A 15,832-nucleotide genomic window follows, 5' to 3' on the forward strand; every position below is an offset into this window, starting at 1 on the left:
TCATACAAAAAGTCGCTGTTATACGTCTTAGATGAGACTGTTAAAATATTATGATCATAGGTGTTCCATGATATATGCGGCAGGTTAAAATCGTCCAAGACAAGACTTAAAACAGAAACTGAATTTGAACTAGAAAGGAAACAGCAACCAATTTCTTGACCGGCTTTATTAGTTGAAATCACACCCGGTTCTAGAATTTTACTTGTAACCGAGTCCGGAATAAAAACTGAAACCAGTACCGCAAGTGAAACCAGGATCAAACGTTAAAACAGAATTGTACCTTCAACCGAAACGCTCGAAAATGTATACGAAACAGCTACCGGACTTGGGACCGGCTTTGTATATGAAACTCCACCCGGAAACAGAATTGTGTTAGTTAACAAATACGGGAACAAACCCGGAATTGAAACCAGGACCAAACCTTGAACCGTAATTACTTCTGAAACTGAAATCTGCTCGAAACTAGAAAGAAAACAGAACCCGAACTGGGCTTTGAGTCTGAAGAAAAAAGCAGAATTAAAACAAGAACAGCGTCCTGAAACGCTATTGTATTTGAAACCGAAACGGGCAACTAAATTACATATGAAATGGAATACAGGATAGGGAGGGTATTTAGAAGCACACAAGGAAATCGCTTTACTTGGTATCGAAACTGGAACGAAAATTGGAATTCAACACAGTATATTCCTATCGACACCCGTATTTTAGTTAATATAATACTTAATAGCAAACCACCACTGAGTTCGGAAAGACAGAGGGAGGAAGACTTCATCTCCCTTGGTGCTTCCAATTGGAGTCAGTAAGTACCAAACTAGCATAATTGGAATGACTTGTTGCACAACACGCAGGGAACAATCGATGCAATAATAGTGAGACAGCGGTACTGCAGTAAAGTGGACTATAAATTGAATTCTTGAACTGAGCCAATTTTCAAGTCGACACGTTTACTTCCGTCAATTACTTCACTAGATAAAACCCCGAATACCTTCCTCGGATGAGAACACTCCGTTTAGTAGCGAAGGAGGGCAGAACAGACACCCGAGCGACATCAATCCGAAATGCGGTTCCAGGTACCGAAGGACGACTTTAAACTCGGAGAGCTTCGCAAAAAGACTAGGCTATAAATTAGTAGTGAAATACGGGTTATAAATTGAAAATAGGCACCACATTATTCTATATGGCCTCGTAAGTTTGTCCCATATACGGCTATCGAAAAAATCGCCTTTAAGGCAGTGCGCAGTAGGGGAATGGTATACCTACTTGAAATAACTTGTAACAAATAAAGCTTAATGCCCAACACGGGTGGTCTTCGAACACCTTCCGTAGCTCCGCCTCGTCTCTAGCTATTGGTTTAATTGGGATATTGCATTTGTTCGACGATGCAAAGGTCGATGATATTGTAACGAATGTAATAAAATTACCCTTATTCCAACCTTCTGCTAGCGTTCGAATCGTTAAACTGTTGAATAAATTACTCCAATATTCAATAATGCAAAGTGGTATTTATTAGACTATTTTAAGTGCACTTCACAATAACACTTAAGCTTGCTTAAATCAAAACTGATTACTGACTACTCAGCTTGCTCTGCTTTTATACTCTCTGTGTTTGTAGTTTATAGTCTCTCGCAGAGGCATATGCGTGTGTATATGTGAGTACTACTTCGGCTGATGATTACATGTATTTATGAGTATCTCTCCGTTACCCTGTATGTATGTGTGTAGATGATGATTAATTTTTTTACGTACATACTGCTTAGTATCGGCTTAGTGATGGTAGTGATACTAATATTCGTCATAATATAAAAGAAAATACTTATGTATACCTTATGCTACTCACAAATCCGGTAGGCATTCTAGTTGTGAACAAACAGTCTCTCATTAAAATTCCGCCTCTGCACCACTTGTAAATATGTGCGAGAAGTACCCACCTGTCTATCGTTCATTCATAATACTCTACGATACTAGAGCACTTAACCGCGTTTAATTACACTTTACTATGCGGGTGGGATCGCGGATTTAAACACGTGAAGTGTGCCAATCTTCTTCACTACAAAAAACACTAAAGAATCAATCTCATGTACGTAAGTTTTTATTTTTTTGCTGACTACGATAGGAAGATGTCGATTGTATGCGGATAATAAAGTGCTTGCTTTTCAATACACATACATATGTATCTATATTGTTGCATATACCCAGTAGAGAAACATTAAAATATGTACTCAGACTAAAAAAATATCTGAATGAAATAAAACTAGTTCGAAAGAGAGAGACTTCTATTTACTTACATAATCGGCGCTTAACCGTTTAAACGGCAGTCCACCAAGGCGCTCCAATCGCTTCTTCGTTTTGTTAATTGGCGCCAATTTGTCACACCAAGGGAATTCAAATCGTTTTCCACCCGGTCCATCCAGCGGAGTGGATGATCCCTGTTCCTCTGCTTCCATAGGTTCCAACAAGAATACTTTTTTAGCCGGATCATCATATTTTATTCGTAAAACATGGCCAGGGTATTCGCTGTGTCTTATTTCACTGGCCTATGTTGTTGTCTGCGATGAGCTCGTACAGCTCATCATTAAATCTTCTTCGCTATTCTGCACCATATAGCAGGGCGGGTACGATCAGTTACTTAGTAGAGCGTGATTTTCGTTTGCCAAGAGAGGACTTTACTTTTCAATTGCCTACCTAGTATAAAGTAGCATTTATTGGCAAGAGTGACTCTTCCCTGGATTAAAAGCTGATGTTATTGTTCGTATTATTGTTGGTTCCCAAATAAACGCAGTATTATGTTATTTCAAAATTATGGCTACCAACCATCAAACCCGTCTTTTCCGCTTCTTTTCCAGTTTGGTGTAAGCGGTACTTACGGCGCGGGTTTTTCTTACTTTCCCTCCTCCTCTCTCTGAGCCTCTTTCTCCCTCTCCACTTTTCCATCTATTCTTTTCTATTAAGCTCCCTCTTCTTCTCCCTCCCGCTCCATCTATCCCTATCCTCCTTCTAACTGCAACTCTCTAACTAATCTCTTTCTCCGTCCCTCGTTTTTCTTCTCCCTAGTTTTCGTATTCTCTTCCCCATCCCTTGCTTCCAGTCCCAGTCCCACAGTGATGTATATATTTTTGAATGTTTTTTCCAAAAAAAATATTAAATAATATCGCAAAATTTTTTTCTAGAAAAAAAATTTGACCACTTCTACCATTTTGGGGTATGACAAATAGATAAGATAAGAGTTCAACCACAAACACTGTGACACGAGAGTTTTATATATAAGATATATAATACCCCTGAAACACATTTTGGCCATTTGAGATATAGCAAAAGTTTACCTTTGCATCAGCAGCTTTCATTTAATATCCATATTGTATATCCATTTTTGAAAAATAGACGGGTACATGTATTGGGTTTCCAGACCCTAGTGTGTCTGATTTTAAAATTTAAAGAATCAAAACAATACAGGCCCATGTACATAACACGTGTGTAGGTTTTGTCAAAGATTCCCTCATCCGTTTGAAAACTAGCGCCCATTTTTATATACATATATAGATTTAATTTTTTTTTTTTTTTTTTATAGATTGTTTCAAAGCAATTAAGTTCTAAATTTCGTATAATTTTTTCCAGCATCAAATTAAAGAAATCCAATGATAGTGGTTCACTTTGTCTTAAACCTCGTTGAGTTTCGAACGGCTCGGACAGGTCCTTCTCCCTACTGACTGAGCTGATGGTGTCGCTCAACGCAATTTTGGACGGCCGTTTAAGATTTGCGGAGAAACCAAATTCAGACAATAGCAGCATATAGGCAGCTCATTTTTAAGCTGCCGAAGGAGGCTTTAAAATCGACGAAGAGATAATGTGTGGCGATTCTTTTTTCGCGAATTTTTTCCATGATTTGGCGTATTGTTAAAATTTGTTCGATGGTAGTTTTACCTGGTCTGAAGCCGAATGTATAAATCCAATTAGTCGATTCACGGTGGTTTCAATCTTTTCTATAATACACTTGGCAGAAACTTATATGCGAAATTAAGAAGGCTGTTTTCGCCGTAGTTGATACAGTTTGCAGTGTCCCCCTTCTTGTGGACTGGGCAAAGAACACTTAGACTCCAATCGTCAGGCATGTACTCGTTCATATTTTGCAAAGACGCTAATGCATGAGCTTTACCAACTCCTCGCCGCCATATTTAATAGCTCCGCAACCAATGCATGAGCACCTGCGGCCTTGAAAATATTTTTTTCCTTTTTTTATTCTCACTGGCATAGCTCTACTCTGCTTTTTAAGTACACCACAGAGATAAAAATATAATAAAAAGGAAAAAAAGTTATGATGATTTTCTGCGTTTGCAGAATACTGAACCGTCTTCAGTATGAGTGAAACTTTACGACTATTCCTAAACCATTGTACTAATTTAGCCAATAGTCAGCAGCGTTTGCCGATGGCCCGATTTCAGCAGTATAATGTTGCTAATGATAAATCGTTTACGTTTGCATTTATTGTCGAGTTTGATCCCAACGTACTTCCTGAGAGCGACTTTGTATTTCTTCGTTAAAAATCTTTGGAAAATTTGACTGTAATCAGGTTGTTCTTTGCCAAGGAATTAGAGGAACTTGACCCTGACAAGAAATGCTAAACCAGCCGCTTATTTGCAGCCCCGCCGTTATCGTCTTATTAATAATAATAATAATTAAGCCCTTGGATCAAGTCCCGGACAAAGCACCATCCAAAATAACATCGCCATAAAAAATGTGGGTGGCCGCCGTGGTGTGATGGAAGCGTGCTTCGCCTACCACACCGAAGATCCTGGGTTCCCGCCCCACGAAAGCAACATCAATATTTTAGAAACTAGTTTTTTCAATTACAAGAAAACTTTTCTAAACGGTGTCGTTCCTCGGCAGTGTTTTCTCAGCGCTCCGAGTATATTTCTGCCATGAAAAGCTCTCAGTGAAAACTCATTTGCCTTGCTGATGCCGTTGGGAGACGGCATAAAACAACTAGGTCCCGTCACGCCAATGTGTAGAAGTACGACGCAAATTGGAAGAGAAGCAGAAAATCTTTTCGGACGTTTTCGAACCTTACTTTTATTTATTTTATTTAAAAAAATGTAGATCCCCTCCCGCTACGTCAATTGGAAAAGAAGCTCAATTATTTATTTTTTTACTTTTATTTGGCGCGATATATATCTTCTCTTAAAGATTTTAATGTGCTGTGCAGGGGCGGAAACTTGTATTCCTTTTATAAATAATTCCTTGCAAAACTATTAATTTTGGACTTTTAATATATTTGGATCAAGATAAAAATTATTTTCGGATTTGTATTACCTCAGTCCGAGTTTAACTAGTTCTATCGGACTCAAAAAATAAAAATACAGATTTTACTTTTATATGTGGACTTTTATGGAAAAAGTTCAAAAAATAGAAAGGATGCATGATTCGACATGATATTGCTATAGGGATACCTGAGAACTCAAACATTTTCACCTAGGATAATTTTTTGACCCGGACTTATTCGACTCCGAAAACAAAAATTATTATTTTCCGTCGCTGGTGCTGTGTTTTTAACTTTTTCCTTCAAAGTGGCTGACATACTCTGAAAAATGTTTCATAACGGAAATATACTTGGAAGGTTTGCGAAAAGTGAAACCATTTAAGGATTTTATTCTAAGTATATTTGGTGGTAGTTGCCTCGTCACTTCTTGAGTTGGGGTCATTGTGTTTAGTTAGACCAGTACACTGCCTCTTTTTTTACAATCTCCAACTTTATTAGACTCGGCTTTTTTCAGCTAAACGGTTTGACTGCGGGGTATATACTTACCTATTGAAAGCATGTTTCGTAGATGTGCATTTTACACATTAGTGTGTTCCATTTTCAGGTGAATTTTTTAATTTGGTTTTTTGTATTTGTCATTTTATATGGGTTTTACTGGTATGGGCTTTACTGGTCCATGCATTTACCAACTAGAATTAAAAACTCCTTGATTATTCATCCAGTTTTACCCAACGCTTCGACAAAGTCCTTGTCATTATCAGGGGTTAAATATTTAATTTTCAATAAAAAGCGCAAACAAAATATTTATTTTAACATAATTACTGACTAAGAAAACTGCTTCGACTAAACTTAAAGAAAATAATAATAATAAATTCTATATAAGCTCAGCTTATTCAAAAATTTGATTTTCCATAAAAATTTCGTGGAAAAGATTTTATTGCTGTATCAATTTTTTTGATAAAACACAAATTTCATATTTGCATTCGTTTTCAAATTTGTCGATATTTCGGCATCAATCTGAAGCCATCTCCATGAACATATGATTATGTTTGCTCAATCGACTACAAATATTGAAGCTACAATTACATTCGAGCTGAAGTTGAGCACTAACATATTTCTCGAATCTACAAAAATGTTTTTGAACTGCAAATCTTCAAAAATGCTTTTATCAATGAAAACCGAATTTGATTTCAAATTGGATAAAAGTTTACCTTCCTATTGAGCTTTATTCAAATCCGTTTCTCAAACTTACACAAAGGTTGAAGAATAATTGGAAAAAGATGTTGGAGATCAACTCGAGAACAATTACTTCCTCTAGAGTTAGAGAATAGTTCAAGAATGTTTTTGGATATCAGCTTAACGTGATTAATTTCTCTTTCTTTCAATATATTGATATAAATATTTTATTGTTTTAAGACTAAATATATTTCGAGCTCTACTCGGGATCTAAACATTTCTCACAATATCTTAAAGGTGAAAAAAATTTAGTATGATGTTTTGAATTATACGTTTCTCAAAAATTAAAAAAAAAATAAAATTATTTTACAGTGCTAGTCAAGAATTGTAAATAGTTAAATTTAAAATGAATTAATACGACACTAGAATTAACAACAGGTAATAAACAATACAACAATAATATTAGTAAAGATAAAAATAATACTTATACAAATATGATTATTAGACAAAGGGGGAAAAGAAAAAAGGAAACAAGGAAATAAGATGACGACATATTACAATTTCATTAGCATGAATACAAAAATATTTTCAGCTTACCAACCATTGTAAAAAGTGGTTGGCTCATTTTTGAAGTGCCGAGCATTTCCTATTTGTCTAAGTCTTGCGGGAAGAGCGTACCAAAGGCGTATGTAAGTAGCAAAGACCTGCCGTCCAGAGGTTAGAAAACGGTATCTTATGTGCGTGAAAAGAAGCACTGATCTCGATGAATTGAGAAAGGTAAGCCTCCGATATAAATAATCAGGTTCCTTTATATATATAATTTTGTGAAGGATAGTCAGTGTTTTAACTTTTAAAAGATTATGAAAAGAAATATTTAGCAACCTTTCACCGTGATGTGAAACGTGGTCAAGGATTTTCAACCCAAAATACATATCTAGCAATGTTATTGTCAGCAATATTAAGTTTATTCATACACACATAGTCACAATTTGAGTAAATCTAACATCCTTAAAAGAGTGTAGGTATTAGGTACGCTTTCGCTAGAAGTAATCTAATATGTAGGGGAGTGAAGTATTGAGTTAGCCACAGTGTACGCAGCATTCCATACACTTTTCCTAACGTGATAAAAATGTCGTCTTTCATGTTAAGGTCTTATTAAAAACTACTCCTAGGTTTTTTGTAGCGTCAACGTATGACAGAATTGTCAATAACTATGTTGTCCGAAGCATGAGTAGAGAACGACTTTCTATTAATAACAATGCACATCGACTTTTTGGAGTTAAGACATAGGCCGTTCTTAGAAGCGCACACACCAATTTATTCAAAGCATAATTCAAATTATTTACACAAAAAGCGGTAACATCACGGGGACAGCATGTATACAATTGCACATCATCAGCATAAATATGGACGTTACAAAACTTAGCCACATTTGGCAAGTCATTGATGTACAGAACAAATAGCAGAGGGTCCAGAATAGAGCCTTGTGGGACGCATGTAGGAAATCAGACTTTCTACTGTCTAAACAAATCGCCTGAGTCCCGTCGCCAAGATATGATCTAATAAGTGAAGTTGCATGACACGAGAAATTAAATTAACTTTTCAGCTTCTTACAAAGTAGGGTGTGGTCGACAGAGTCAAAGGCTTTATAGTGGTCAAGAACAATCAGAAAAATAATATGATTATCACCAACTCGCTCTCGAATGTCTTCTATCACAGAGAGAAATGCCGTTGTACAGCTTCTCTTTGACCGGAAACCGGACTGACAGTCAGTAATGAGCTTATTGTCATGAAAATACCTCGTAATCTGCCCATGCAAAATTCGTTCAACGACCTTTGAAAGAAAAGGGAGTATGGCTATATGCCGATACTCATTATTTTGCTTACGAATTGGGATAACCTTAGCAGCTTTCCAGCATTTAGGAAAAATACCAGTGGTCAGGATAGAGTTGACCAAATAAGTTAAATGGGGAAGGATTATGGGAAGAATGATCCTTTAGAATTTGGCATTTATACCATCAATACTACTAATACCATACTTCACAGAAAGTAGGGCTAGCAGCAGATCACAGTCATCGACACACATAAACGCAAAAGGACTGGAATCTATATTAGCACACGCAGGGTAGCTATCTGTACAGATATTAGCGGCTGAAGTTGGTTGTCATACGAAGCTAGCATTTAGTTCGTTAACGTTAACGTCAGCAAGATCAGAGAGTTCTCCTTTGGACTTAACGATCCCGATTTCCTTGATGTTGCTCCATGGTTCTCTGGTACTGAAGGCAGCACTGAACTTATACTTATAACAATTCGCCTTGGCCGACCTTATAGCTTCATACACACAAATGATTTGCTTTCCAAATGGGAATGATCGAACAGCATATTCTTAAGAAAGTTTTTTACTAGTAAATTTTCTGTCCTGAGACAAATTTACAAATGCACTAATCTATATTAATTTCGCAATAGAAATGAGACCCTATATAAAGGGTTCTAGGTCTAGGAAAAAAATTTAGTGGCCGAATTATATGCAAACTAGGACTTAGGCAACTACGCATTTCATTTTCAGACAGTTTTTGAAAATTTAGTTATTGTATAGAAAATAAAATGTTTGAATAAGTTACTATTATTATTTTTAAGGAATCACATTTTCATGTAGAGCGAAGAAAATACCTAAAACACCCTAATGTAAATACCTTGCCAATAATGTCGTCGTTTATTGACGGCACGACAGAAGAGTGTAAGCAAATGCCCAGGAATCAGTTGATGTGTCGGAAGCTTTGGTACGGCAACAGTGCAGTAAATTGAATGCCGCTGAGATGGGAAAAGGGAGGAGTTGGCACACTTTTACACGTTTCTTGAGCTTCAATGATCGACAACTGACAATCGTCAATAACAACGGCAACAACAATTTTTTTGCGGAAAGTGAACGAATGTAAAAGCGGCAAGTGTGGTAAGGCAAAAATGATTTTATTCCTATACATATCTTTATAAAGACATTATTAGGGTGCAACTTATTTAGCTAATTTGTACTATAAATGAAGACTTCGGCAACATTTATTAACATCACATCAAGTTCCACAAAAAGTTCAAAAGTCTACTTAAATATTACAATTTGTACTCGGTTTTTTTTTTATATTTGTATTGATTATGGTTCACTGAGTATCCAGTCAATAGCTTCAGATTTTGAGCAAATCGGTTCAAATGTATCAAAAAATTTATTAAACTATATTATGAGCTCGAGGCCGTATCCAAATAAAAAACGCAGTATAAATATTTTATATTTGTACTAGCAGACCTGACAGACGTTGTTCTGCCCTAAATTTGGCCTATCTGCATTTTTTAGTAAGCTTTTTCCGTCTAACTCTGCCCTCCCCCACCCCTCTACACTTTTTCCTGATCCTTTTATTTACTCCTTCCGTCTTTTTCGCTTCATCTATCTCCATATTCGTCTCATTCTATTTCTTTCTCAGTATCCTTCTACTTCTCACTTTTCTCTTCTCTCACCTTATTCTCATTCTTCTTTATCCGTTATTGCCTGTCCAAGAGGGTGGTATGTATTTTGTTCCAGTCCCAGTCCCACCCCGAGTCTCAGTCCCGGTCCTAGTTCTAATCCCAGTCCCAGTCCGTCTCTGGTTAACTTCCCCGAAAAAAGGATCGTAAATACTAATATAGGCAAATTTATATACCAAATTTTCAAATTTTGAATTTTTTCTAAAAAAAAATCATAACTCAAGAATGGCTAAACCGATTTGGGATTTCAAAATCAACTAACCATCATCTCTCTTTCCTGCATCTTTCCTAAAAATTTCATGGCAATGTTTCTATCCGTTCTCGAGTTATGGAGTGACAATCAAATTGTACACTTCTTTTTATATATATAGATTTTTGTTTTATATTCGATATTTCGACTTCAGTCTGAAGTCATCATCAATAGTGTAAGTGGTATTTGTTTTATGTTGGATTTTTGAAAATGTTATAATTATTGTTTTTGTTTTGTTTTGTTTCTCAGTCCTGATGATGACTTCAGACTGAAGTCGAAATATCGAATATAAAATAAAAATACAAATGTAAAATATTTATACTGCGTTTTTTATTTAGATAAGGCCTCGAGCTCATAAAATAGTTTAATAAATTTTAAAGAGTAAAGGCCAATAATAATTTTTTTAAAAAATGTATCGAAAAATAATATTTTTGCCAATATCTGTGAGCCTACTGAAGATAAACTAAACTATTTAACTAAGGCCCCGAAAGTATAAACGGGTTTTGGTGAAGATTACGTACCGAAGTATCAGCTATCAGCTGAGACCTAGTGGCATTGAGGGAAAGTGTATTGCAGACGAACTTGCTAGGCGGGGCAGTACAAAGCAGAATACTTAGACATACTCTATATACATGCAAGCTAACGATAAAAGGGTACATCTACCGCCAAGCCCATGATAAATGGCTACAAGCCCGAGAGTGTCAGAAAACTAAGCGAACCTGTCCAAAATGGGATATTAAGAAATCCCGTCACATTTACACCACTCTAAGTAGAGATACAGTTTCCACACCTGTACGAGTGCTAAATAGATATTAGGGGGACTCATGTAACCTTATAAATGCCTTATAAAGTGTGTAAACGTATAAATTTATCTAGTGCGTAAACTATCGATCGAATCATTATCGATTGCGGGATTAGGTTTATCATACCTGGGCGGTACATCGCTGTCTCCATAAAGGAGAGCAGAAAAGTGTTTCCATAATCTAAGTACTCTCTGGACATCGGTTATAAGGTCGCCGTTTTCGTTCTTATAGAAGCTTTCCCGGACTTAAAACCTTCCGTCTGTCGCCGAATTTTTTGGTAAAAATTTGCGGGCGTTATCCCTCCATTAGTGATTAGATAGTTTAATATGCTTGTTATTTAGAAGAAATTTGAAGCTCAAAAAAAGAAAGTCCGTCGAGTTACCATCAAAATAAAGTATGCATTTTCTTTTCGGAACAAACTTTATGTAGAGATTTTTATGAGATAGGACCTTATTGACTGAATTTCCGAGAGACGTTCTTGTTAACAAAGTTTAAAGTTACGACCTTTCTACTAGTATAGGCCGATTTGATAATTTTGTTAGTTTAAAAAATTTCAATAACAGGTGTGGCAATAAAAAACAAGAAAATAAAGTTTTAGGAAAACTTTTACTATCAACCTTCACATTAGTCTCTCTGCAGCTCTACACAATGATTCCCACGTATCTCCCATGATTGGAAGCACCCTTGGTAGACCTCCGATGCGTGCCTGTTTAGCACCACAGCTTCTTGGACCTCCCGTGCGCTACCATTTTGAGTTCCCTTGAGGTGCGACTTCATCTTGGGGAATAGAAAAAAGTCGCAGGGAGCAATATTGGGGCTACAGGGTGGATGAGGCCACTCTTGCAGTATGAACGTATAATGGGCCAGTGATTTGTCGTGATGCAAGATCCAGCCATCATTGGCGTGTACTGGTCACAAACGAAATCCACGTGACTGCAGCCTATCCAAAACTCCTAAATAACATTTTTCAGTCACTGTCAGGCCGTATTCAGGACAAGGGATGCCTTGGATTTCAAAAACAAACAATTAACATTGCCTTCAGATGTGACTTTGATATCCTCACTTTCGTTGGCCACTCCCCACCCTTTTCCACCCACTATTGACTTTATTTACGCGTCTTAGGGTCATACTCAAATACCCAAGCCTCATCTCCACAGTGTCTACCCGTCTCATCCAGTCTCTGCCGTCTAATTCAATCACAACACGTTGTTAGTAATGTACGTTAATCTTTTCAATACGTCACTATAAAAGTTACTTACAAAAACTACGCATAAAACAGAAACCAAACGTTCTACCTTCTTCTACTTTGAACTTTAATTAAAAGGAAAATCCCCCCTCTTAGACAGTAGAGGTTTACGCCGATACTATATCGGCGGCGGCGGCGTAGATCTTACTTTAAAAAGCTTGATTTTTCTATTTGAAAAATAATATTTAGGAAAGGTTTTGTTTGTATGTATTTAAGGAAATCAACGTTTTGGCCATTTCGGAAAGATCCGGGGTTTTTGCTTCAAAGTCTCGCGGATAGTTCAAAAAATTTCAGGGGCAGCTCCTTGCGGAGGGACTGTCCTGCACTCACTTACTCCAGCGACGCTTCAAAGAGACTGGTACTGCTGCGTCTGCCGACAAAAATTTAAGTACTTGAAATGGTCACGTTTTATCTGTATGTCTCATATAAAGCGTAGTTTCACCGAAGGAGATGTTCTGGTATAACTTAAAATACTAGCTGTAGACAAGATTTCTTTAAATTATTTGTGGCCCCTTGCTGGTCAGGCACAAAGCTTAGACACTTACGGTTGCTAATAATGGCCTTTTAATACTCATGGCGCACAATTTTAAAGATTGGCACCAACACAGGCTTATTGTTTATCGCGGCAAAGGGCCCCTCTAGTTTTTTCGGCTGTTTTAAGAGCTATAATTCCCGATGTGCGAACAGTAGTAATCCTGTCCACCACCAGTCACTACCATGCGACCTGACCCTCATACCACATGCCAGCGCAGAAGCTATAGGACTGCGGCTTCGTTGACGTCACTTTCCTAGAAGCTCTAGGTGTAACACCGAAGACAGTCTAACTGACTTTTTTTGTTACGCTATGCTGCCGAGGTGGTGTGATGGTAGCGTGCTCCGCCTACCACACCTGGGTTCACGCCCCGGGCAAAGCAGATGCCGTTCGGAGTCGGCATAAAACAAGTAGGTCCCGTCCTGCGAGTTTAAAAGCAAAATTAAATAGGAACACGACGACAATTGGCCTATAATCTCTTCGGAGTTTAACGCTCCTTACATTTATTTATTTATGCAGCCGAGCAATATCAGAGAAACACCTTAAAACATTATCATTTCCCACTCTTATAAGACACAACTTTAGCATTTGAGTCACACTTTAGATTTCATTAGAAGCAATTTAGATTACCACAATTAAGGGATGTGGCCAACCTTTTCAACTGGGAGGTGACAGACCGCCTTAGGTTGTCATTCAAATCCCACTTAGAGTATGCCAAGGGAAAGGTAGCAAAAACCGTAGCAGCATTATCTAGGATAATGATAAATGCAAGAGGACCAAAGCAACGACGGCGTCAACTTCTGGCTGGCGTTGTAAAAAGCCAAAAACTTTACGGGGCTCCTGTTTGGCATCAGGCCACGGAGTATAAATCATACTTCCGCGGGGTAAAGTCGACTTACCGCCTGTGTGCACTACGCGTCTGTAGCGCCTTTAAAACTGTCTCTGACGACGCAGCACTAATCATCGCAGGAATGTGTCCTATAGACATATTAGCAAAAGAAGCAGCGACGATTTATCGGGATCAAAGCTCAAGTAACGGAGCACGAGAGCGAAGCGTGCAGAACTGGCAGCTCAGGTGGAATGCCTCAACAAATGGTCGTTGGACACACCGATGTATCCCAGATATTAACATATGTATATCTAGAAAGCACGGCGAGGTGGATTTCTACCTCACACAGTTTCTGAGTGGTCACGGATGCTTTAAGGAATATTTGCACCGATTCAATCACGAGCCTAACAACATATGCGATCACTGCGGCGGCGATACAGTAGAAGATGTTTACCATGTATTTTTCGAGTGTCCTAGGTTCTATAGCTCGAGATGCAAACTGTGCAGAATATTTGGAGAGGATTACACTCCTGAAACAATTGTTGGATGCATGCTACAAAGCAAGGTAAAATGGTCAGCGGCGTGCGATGTAATAGCGGAAATAATGAAGTGTCTACGAAGTCTTGAAAGGCTACGGCGCAGCAGCGAACATTGAACAGTCCAGTTGTGTGGGTGGATAACAAATTGCTAAGGTGGAGGGGATCGAGCTGAGCACGTATTGAATGCACGGCCTCCGTACAATTAGCGGCGTGAGAATGATAACATAAGAAAATACCGTAATATATGTAGGTAAATGTAATAGCAAACCAGGCGACGGATTGGAGACAAGGCCTCTTCAACCGTTCGAATACTGCCCCAGGTGAAGGAATAAAGCACGGATTGGAGACACGGCCTCTTCAACCGTGCGACCAAAAGCAGTCAACATACACGCAACAACAAACCTACGGATTGGAGACAAGGCCTCTCCAACCGTAGAAACAACGAGTATGAGGGTAAACGTCTCACATGCAATCAGAGTTTATACTCGGATTGGAGAGAAGACCTCTCCAACCGGTGGAAGTACGAGGAAAGCCCCGTTACGTATTGTGGAAAAAAAAAAAAAAACAAAAAACAAAAAAAAAAAAAAAAATTAAAAAAAAAAAAAAAAAATTCTATTTATACATATATAATTTATTTACACATATATACATATGTAAAAAACAAAACCCTACAATACAAGTAGTCGAACGCAAAAGCATGCCACAAGCACTATATGCACAGTGTTTAAGGTAGGCTTGCAAATATTCGTAGAAGTGGTATGCGTCAAGCACATTCAGGTAGTAAGCAGGGCGTGTCAGTCCCAGCGTTAACCATACCGCGGCACTATCTAAGTACAGCAACGTGACCCCGACAGACGTAGAGCTTAGTGCTCAACCTACCTCCCGACGGAATACTTGACGGTAGTACCGGGGGGTAAATGGTACTCAGACGGTAGGAGGTTTAGTGCGGTTAAAGTCCCACACTGACTATGAGGCTTTCGATGCTTCCTCCTCGTAAAACCAAAAAAAAAAAAAACCTTAAAACATTAGGTGGTAACTATTCGGCCAAGGATGCCGCCCTCCAAATCGTAAGCAGTCCAAGTAGTGAAAATAGTATAATCCTAAATAATAAATTTTATAAAGACCCTTGATAATTTTTTTTAAATGTAGACCAACATTTTCAGGCATTTGTGTTCGTAATATTGATTTCAATAGTCTTCGTTTAACCAAAACGATATTTAAGAACGAATGTCGACGGATTTTAAGTCGAAAGATGTTAGTCCAAACTGTTGTTTTCCTGCCTTTTGATACAAGAATTCATTATAAATAACCGCGTAGATTCAGTTTTCAGCCTAATTCGACTGTCCACTACGTTAGGGTAGTAGCAAGCAGGGTCGTTTGTTCCACTGTCTTGAGAAAGCTTTTACTTCACCAATTTGAGTGTTCTTGCGAAGGACAAAGCCTCACCTGGTAAATAGATGTGCCTAGGTATTCACAATTGTAAAAAGAGCCGTAACGTGTAGGTGATATTTAAACTTGGTTGATAGGCTATAATCAATGTGATTCACTCCAAGGGACTAGCTTTGGATAGGGCCGCCAACTTTAGGAAGTGTCAAACCGGGAGACTTGGGTGTTGAAGTATGAAGTGTGAAAATCGAAACTAACATTTCAAACGCTATTGTATAGTTTCGCAAATAAACAACAGATGTTTGAATAT

At 37.9% G+C, this 15,832-nt stretch overlaps 2 protein-coding genes across 6 annotated transcripts in view; one reads left to right on the forward strand and one right to left on the reverse strand.

The window, feature by feature from the left end:
- The window catches only part of tok (tolkin), a 233,775-nt gene that overhangs the window by 213,369 nt on the left and 4,574 nt on the right, over window positions 1-15,832 (reverse strand). The gene's annotated exons all lie outside the window — the stretch shown is intronic.
- LOC137237786 (chymotrypsin BII-like) overlaps window positions 9,220-15,832 on the forward strand; it is a 41,427-nt gene continuing 34,814 nt past the window's right edge. The window contains exon 1 of the mRNA XM_067761965.1: window positions 9,220-9,377. The gene's annotated coding sequence lies outside the window, so the exon portion shown is untranslated. The remainder of the gene's footprint in view (window positions 9,378-15,832) is intronic.

This window comes from Eurosta solidaginis, chromosome 1 (assembly GCF_040869045.1).
Source record: "Eurosta solidaginis isolate ZX-2024a chromosome 1, ASM4086904v1, whole genome shotgun sequence".
Classification (NCBI taxonomy): Eukaryota; Metazoa; Arthropoda; class Insecta; order Diptera; family Tephritidae; genus Eurosta; species Eurosta solidaginis.